We start from the raw sequence: 6,844 nt of genomic DNA on the forward strand, positions 1-6,844 counted from the left end.
AAAAGACGTCGGGGGAACATGAACAGTGTTTGCACGGCCGAGCTGATGCAAAGACGTCCGTGAAACATGATTACAAGTGTTTCCACGACCGAGGTCATGCAAAGACGTCCGTGAAACATGATTACAAGTGTTTGCACGACCGAGCTGATGCAAAGGCGTCCGTGAAACATGATTACAAGTGTTTCCACGACCGAGCTGATGCAAAGACGTCCGTGAAACATGATTACAAGTGTTTGCACGACCGAGCTGATGCAAAGACGTCCGTGAAACATGATTACAAGTGTTTCCACGACCGAGCTGATGCAAAGACGTCGGGGAAGTTGAATTTCTTCTTGTATTATTTTGGTATTAAGATATTAATATAGTATTTAGATAGTGTAACACATCATGTTTATCAACAAAGTTTTACAAACTTTTAATCAATTGAATTTTTTTTCATGAAATATTATGCCATTGGTGATCACATTTTATTGTCAATATAAGGACATATATATCAATCTATAGATATATGCAAATACAAAAAATAAGATCCTTGAATGTATATGATAACACTTGTTAACATGAAAACCGAATTTACATGTTGTGTTCCATGTGTCAAAACTTAACTAAAAACTGAAACTATTTGGACAACGTATAATGACAACATATAAATAATGAAAAAGTTTCCTAGAATTTGTTTTCTTTTCATATTATTTCAACACTTTAATTCTCTTAAACTTGGCTGAACCATTCTTCCGTTGTTGAAATGACTGAAGTATGAAACGTTTATACAATTTTAATTTTAGTGAAAATATCTATGGCTTAAAGTAACTTATTTCCTGGTTTAGGACACTTAGATATTGTTCGAATTTGGAAACAAGAGTTGTCAAGTGTGGGATTGATATTAGTTAATAGAAGGCCTGAAATGTTGCAATTTGCTCCCTTATATAATTCGTGCGCCGAACTTGTAATGATGTATGTTCTCGTTAAGGGAATGACCATATACACATGTATATATGCACAATGCAATCTTTTATTCTGGTTTAAATATTTTTAAATCATATAATATAATATAAAAACAGCATCCGTAGCAGAGCTACTTTTTTTTAAACCAAACTGCACATCAGAAATAATGTTATTTTCATTACATCATTTAGTTTAATAATAATACTATTTTATTGTTCTTTGAATACAATTAAAGAACATTATTTTCACATAACAACAAGTTTAACTAGAACTATCGCTGAATGCGATTCATACCCCACCAATGTCCTTGACAGAAGACGACTTGGAAAGGTGGTTAAGGGAATAACTTTAGTTCATAATTCAATGGAATTGTAGAATTTTCGTCATCTGAGCTTGCTTATAACCATTCATATAAATTTTAAGTTTCAAGTAAATATCTGTTCTGGTTTAAGAAATATTATAGTAAATAAATTTAAAGACATAAAAATGGACTTAACTTTGTCAAAATACAATACAAAGTTATCCCCCTCCCACTTTTTTTAGTTCCGAAACTTGACCTGCATATCTTACTTGTGACACTTCGTATATATTTGAAGTTTCAATTGATTATCTGTTCTAGTTTTAGAAATATTCAAGTACATGTTAAAATTTCAGAACAGAGTCAATTTTTGACCTTTAAGTGTGGCCTTGACCTTAAGCTTGCACAAGGGTAAGATGGGCTCTGCACATTGCCCTGTTGGGGTGAACATTTGAGTCAAGTTTGAAGAAAATTCTTCCATTAGTATAGGATTTATAGAGTGGACACGACATATTGTCTAATATTTGATTGTATGTAAATTTAAAGGCTTAAAAAGGGGAATTACTTTGTCAAAATGCAATACAGAGTTATGAAACTTGACCTGCATATCTTACTTGTGACACTTCATATACATTTTAAGTTTCAAGCAAATACCTTTTCTAGTTTCAGAAATATTCAAATACATGTTAAAATTTAAGAATATTTCCTAAGTCAATGTTTGACTTTCAAGTGTGACCTTGACCTTAAGCCGGCAAAAGGGCAACATGGGTTCTTCACATAACCTTGTTGAGGTGAACATTTGAGCCAAGATTGAAGAAAATCTTTCAATTAGTGTAAGACTTCAAAGCGGACACGACATACTGTCTAATATTTGATTGTTTGATATTTGACTTTCAATTGTGACCTTGACCTTGAGCTGACACATGGGCAACATGAGTTTTGCACATCCCCTTGTTGAGGTGAACATTTGAGCCAAGTTTGAAGAAAATCTTTCAATTAGTGTAAGACTTCAAAGCGGACACGACATACTGTCTAATATTTGATTGTTTGATATTTGACCTTCAATTGTGACCTTGACCTTGAGCTGACACATGGGCAACATGAGTTTTGCACATCCTCTTGTTGAGGTGAACATTTGAGCCAAGTTTGAAGAAAATCCTTCAATTGGTATAGGATTTATAGAGCGGACACGATAATGGAGACGGACGGACGGACGCGACAAAGCGAATCCATTATAGCCTCCCCCCCCCCCCCCTCCACACAGACACACATTTCGAGGTGGGGGTATAAAAAAGGGCAAAAGGGTTCAACAACAAGTTCTAACAACATATGCAACTGTCCTTAATAGAAATCGGCATTAACTTTTTTTTTAAAGAAGAAATTGAACATTTGCTACCAATTCTTTTTCTTTTCTTTTTTTGTAAAAATATCATTTTCCTGCACTTTGAGTATGTGATGGTGTGTATGGCTGTTCAAAAAACACCATTTAGTTATTCTTAGGTAAATAGTGTACCAAGATGACTCAAGAAAGTTATTCCTCTGTAATTGTGTACAATTTTCTTTATTTCCCTTTTTTATGTTATGATATCATACAACCTCCTCTCCAGATTTCATAAGATAAGATAAGCTTTCTTTATTTATTTGATTATTTATTCCAGCCGCTTTATTTCTTTTAAGCATAGAAACTGTACTTCCTGTAATAGTTCCATATAATTCTGAAAAGAACAGGGTTAAAATCATGCACATTGTTAAAATTTTCTTCTCTTTCATTCAAAATCGTGCAAAGGTATTTCACAATTATTACTTCCCTTTTGTGTTTGGAAATAGCGCGAAAAATCACGTGGCTTACACTGTCTTAAATTTTCAAATATTTTGGTATGTTGCCACTTACGAGAACAACGATTTTTCTTAACAACGCATTTATATCTAGTTTTAAGTTTTATTAATTTTAATCGAAGAGTCTCTGTGCGTGACATATTGTTTTAATGCATTTTTGTACACATGTTTTGCTTCCCTACAGTCTAAATCAGTGAATAAATTCACCGCATTATTTACACTTTTTACATTACATATATTTACATCACTTTTCAATTCTTTCAGTTTACTTTTATTGACTGGTCTGCAGCCGACAACGATTTAAATGTATTAAGCGACGTTTGATCAATGCGACCAGCGACCACTAATTACTAGCAGCCAGTTTATTGTCATCGAGTGACCCCTTTTACCTGCCAAGTGTTTGTGTTTTTATAGAACGCCGCCTCATGCAAAAACAAAAATACAATTTTATTGTTCTTTTTTAATAGAAGGTCCGAGAACAATGGTTAGGACTGGTTTCAGAAAAGGTCGGCATACTACAGACCAAATGCTTTGCTTAACTAGGAAAAGTTACGCAAATCTACTTTTTGTGTCTTTATAGATTTCAAAAAGGCATACGATAGAAATATTTTATGGAAGCGCTTATCTGATATATCTAAGGCATTTTCTATATTCAAATTATTCAATTAGGCATATTAAATTCAGTCAAAATCCATCTCGGAATTATGGGCCTTGGATAGTGACCTCCAATTATCATCCCGAAGACATGCATTAAGTTTCAAGTCAATACCTTTAGTAGTTAAGAAGATTGATGTTACATCAACAATTTTGGCTATAAATCAGTCAAAATCCATGCTAGAGATATGAACTTTACAGTATGATTCCGAGGAGCTGTATTAAGTTTTAAGTGACTAACGTCACAAGTTTTAAAAATGATGTTACATGCAAAACTTTTACCAAGAATTTTTATGTTCAAAAAGGGTCATAATTCCGTCAAAATCCATACTAGAGTTATGAGACTTGACCTTTCAGTATGATTCCGAAGAAATGTATGAAGCTTAGAGTGAATACCACCATTAAAGATACATGTAAATGCTGCATGTAAAACTTTAACAAAATTGTTTCTATTAAAGTTCAAAAAGGACCATATTTTGTCAAGAGTTGCATTTGTATGTGTGAAGTTTCAACTCGTTCCCTTCAGTAGATTAGGGGGTCCCAACTTGCAAGAAAAAAACCTAATCGACACCGACGCCGTGTGAGTAGTACATTAGCTCAAACAGTCATGACATTTTTATTGTGTGTACCGGTTAAATCATGCAGCTGCTGAGCTAGCCTTTTACTGCACATAAAACGGTTACGCCTTGAAGGCAACACGGGGAATTGTCGTTTTACGAAGTCTTCCCGAACATAGCCTGCTTTTGTCGCTTCTAGTCTGTTCGTAATTTTCTTCAGCCTACTAATGGTTGATTCGTGGAAGCTGAAATGGCGAGCGACGTCTCGTGCCGTCGTAAAAGCCGTTAAAATTCTAATGGCAATATCGCGTGACGTGACACACCTAAATGAGCCGCGTCATGACAAAACCAACGTAATGCGTTTGCGACCAGCATGGATCAAGACCAGCCTGCGCATCCGCGCAGTCTGATCAGGATCCATGCTGTTCGCTTACAAACCCTATTACAAGTAGAGAAACTGATAGCGAACAGCATGGATCCTGATCAGACTGCGCGGATGTGCAGGCTGGTCTGGATCCATGCTGGTCTCAAACCCACTATGTTGGTTTTGTCGTGACGCGGCTCATTAGTTTTTAATATCACATGATAACAAAGTGGACGTCAAAAATTTCAACAAGGGGTGCATAAATGGGCTCGCCGTCCGCCATGTTTTGTCGGGTTACCTATAGGTACAATTGAAAAATAACATTATCAATGTACGAATTCAGTACTAGTCTGTAGGCTCTTGCATGTTATTTCTAATATGAATAAGAGTACATTCTATTTTCTTGCCAAAACTTGCACTTAATATTGTCGCTGAGAAAATGCACACTTTACCTCACGTCATAGCTAGTCAAGAGTCCGTTTCAAGGAAAACTTATTTATTTAATGCGTAATCTATATATTTGCTCATATTCATAGAACTCAATTTTAATTAATTTAAATAGAAAGTTGTTCATTCAAAAGGAGCTAGTTTGTTATGACCTGATTTAGCAGCGAATGGTAGAGTAAATAAAGTATTTTTTGGGCTTGTTGACCATGTTTGTTTGGGTTTAACATCGCATCAACACAGTATAGCTCATATGGCAACATTCTACTAGCTTTACTGGTGGAGGAAGACCTCAGGCCGTCCGTAACCAGCAAATAACATTAATGGTTGATGAAATATGGTGTTGCATGAAAAACTTAATAAACAAGCACAGTAAGTAGGAAAAGCCTACAATTCTTTGAATATTCCAGCTAAAACATTGCTCGACACGGCAGTGTGGTTCAGAACGTAAAGCCCTAGAACTGGCAATTGGCCTGCAGTTATTCCTTAATAAATTAAAATCATTCAGTTGAACTCAAGACTACTTGGAGTAGAGCAGGGTAACTTGCATGAAACATGATCTCCGTTTTCGTGTGCAGTAATGAGTAAAACAAGAGGGCCATGGTGGCCTTGAAGTCGCTCACCTGTATATAGGCCCCCGGAGCGGGGCCAGTTTAAACCCAAAGGCTTTTATTTGAACAAACTTGGAAGACACCCATTAGAAGATGTTTCATGCTAAATATCTAAGCTCTAGGTCTTTAAGTTTTTTAAAACAAGATGTCAAGTTTTTACTACACACATATAATGAAAAACAATGACACCCCACCTCCCCCCCCACCCCCGGCAGGGCCAAATTTAACCCAAGGGCTTTTATTTGAACACACTTGGTAGACACCCATATGAAGATGTTTCATGTTTAACATCTAAGCTCTATAGCTCTTTGTGTCTTTTAAAAGAAGATTTTTTAAAAGTTTTTACTATACACATATAGTGAAAAACAATGACACCCCTGGGGCGGGGCCAGTTTTGACCCCAGGGCTGTTATTTGAACAAATTTTGTAGACGGTTACTAGAAGATGTTTCATGCTTAATATCTAAACTCTAGCTATTTGGGTTTTTTCAAAGAAGATTTTTAAGTTTTGCTGTACACATATAAGGAATATCAATGTCCCCCGGGGCGGGGCCAATTTTGACTCCAGGTCTTTTATTTGAACAAACTTTGTACACAAAGATGTTTCATGCTTCATACCTATACTCTAGCTATTTGGGTTTTTTCAAAGAAGATTTTTCAAATTTTTGCTATACATAAAGAAGGAAAATCAATGACCCCCCGGGGCAGGGACAATTTTGACCCCAGGGCTTTTATCTGAACAAACTTTGTAGACACTCACTAGAAGTGCATATCGGGAAAATCAATGACCCCCTGGGGCGGGGCCAATTTTGACCCCAGGGCTTTTATTTGAACAAACTTGGTAGACACCCATTAGAAGATGTTTCATGCTAAAAATCTTAGCTCTAGCTCTTTGGGTTCTTTAAAAGAAGATTTATATGCTTGATTAAAAGGTAAAATTTTCTAAGTAAAGAAAAAGGCAAATTTTTTCTTTAAATCCATATTACAGTTATAGGCCTTGGAGAGAAAATATTTGAGGTATTACAAAAACTTTAACGTAAATTCTAAGTCGAACAAGAGCCACCGCCGGGCGGGGGCAACGCTCGACTTTTTACTTTCTCTAAAAGCAAACAAAGAAATGTTTGAACAAAATCTTA

This window comes from Ruditapes philippinarum, unplaced genomic scaffold (assembly GCF_026571515.1).
Source record: "Ruditapes philippinarum isolate M1 unplaced genomic scaffold, ASM2657151v2 ctg755_1_1_1_1, whole genome shotgun sequence".
NCBI classification, from domain to species: Eukaryota; Metazoa; Mollusca; class Bivalvia; order Venerida; family Veneridae; genus Ruditapes; species Ruditapes philippinarum.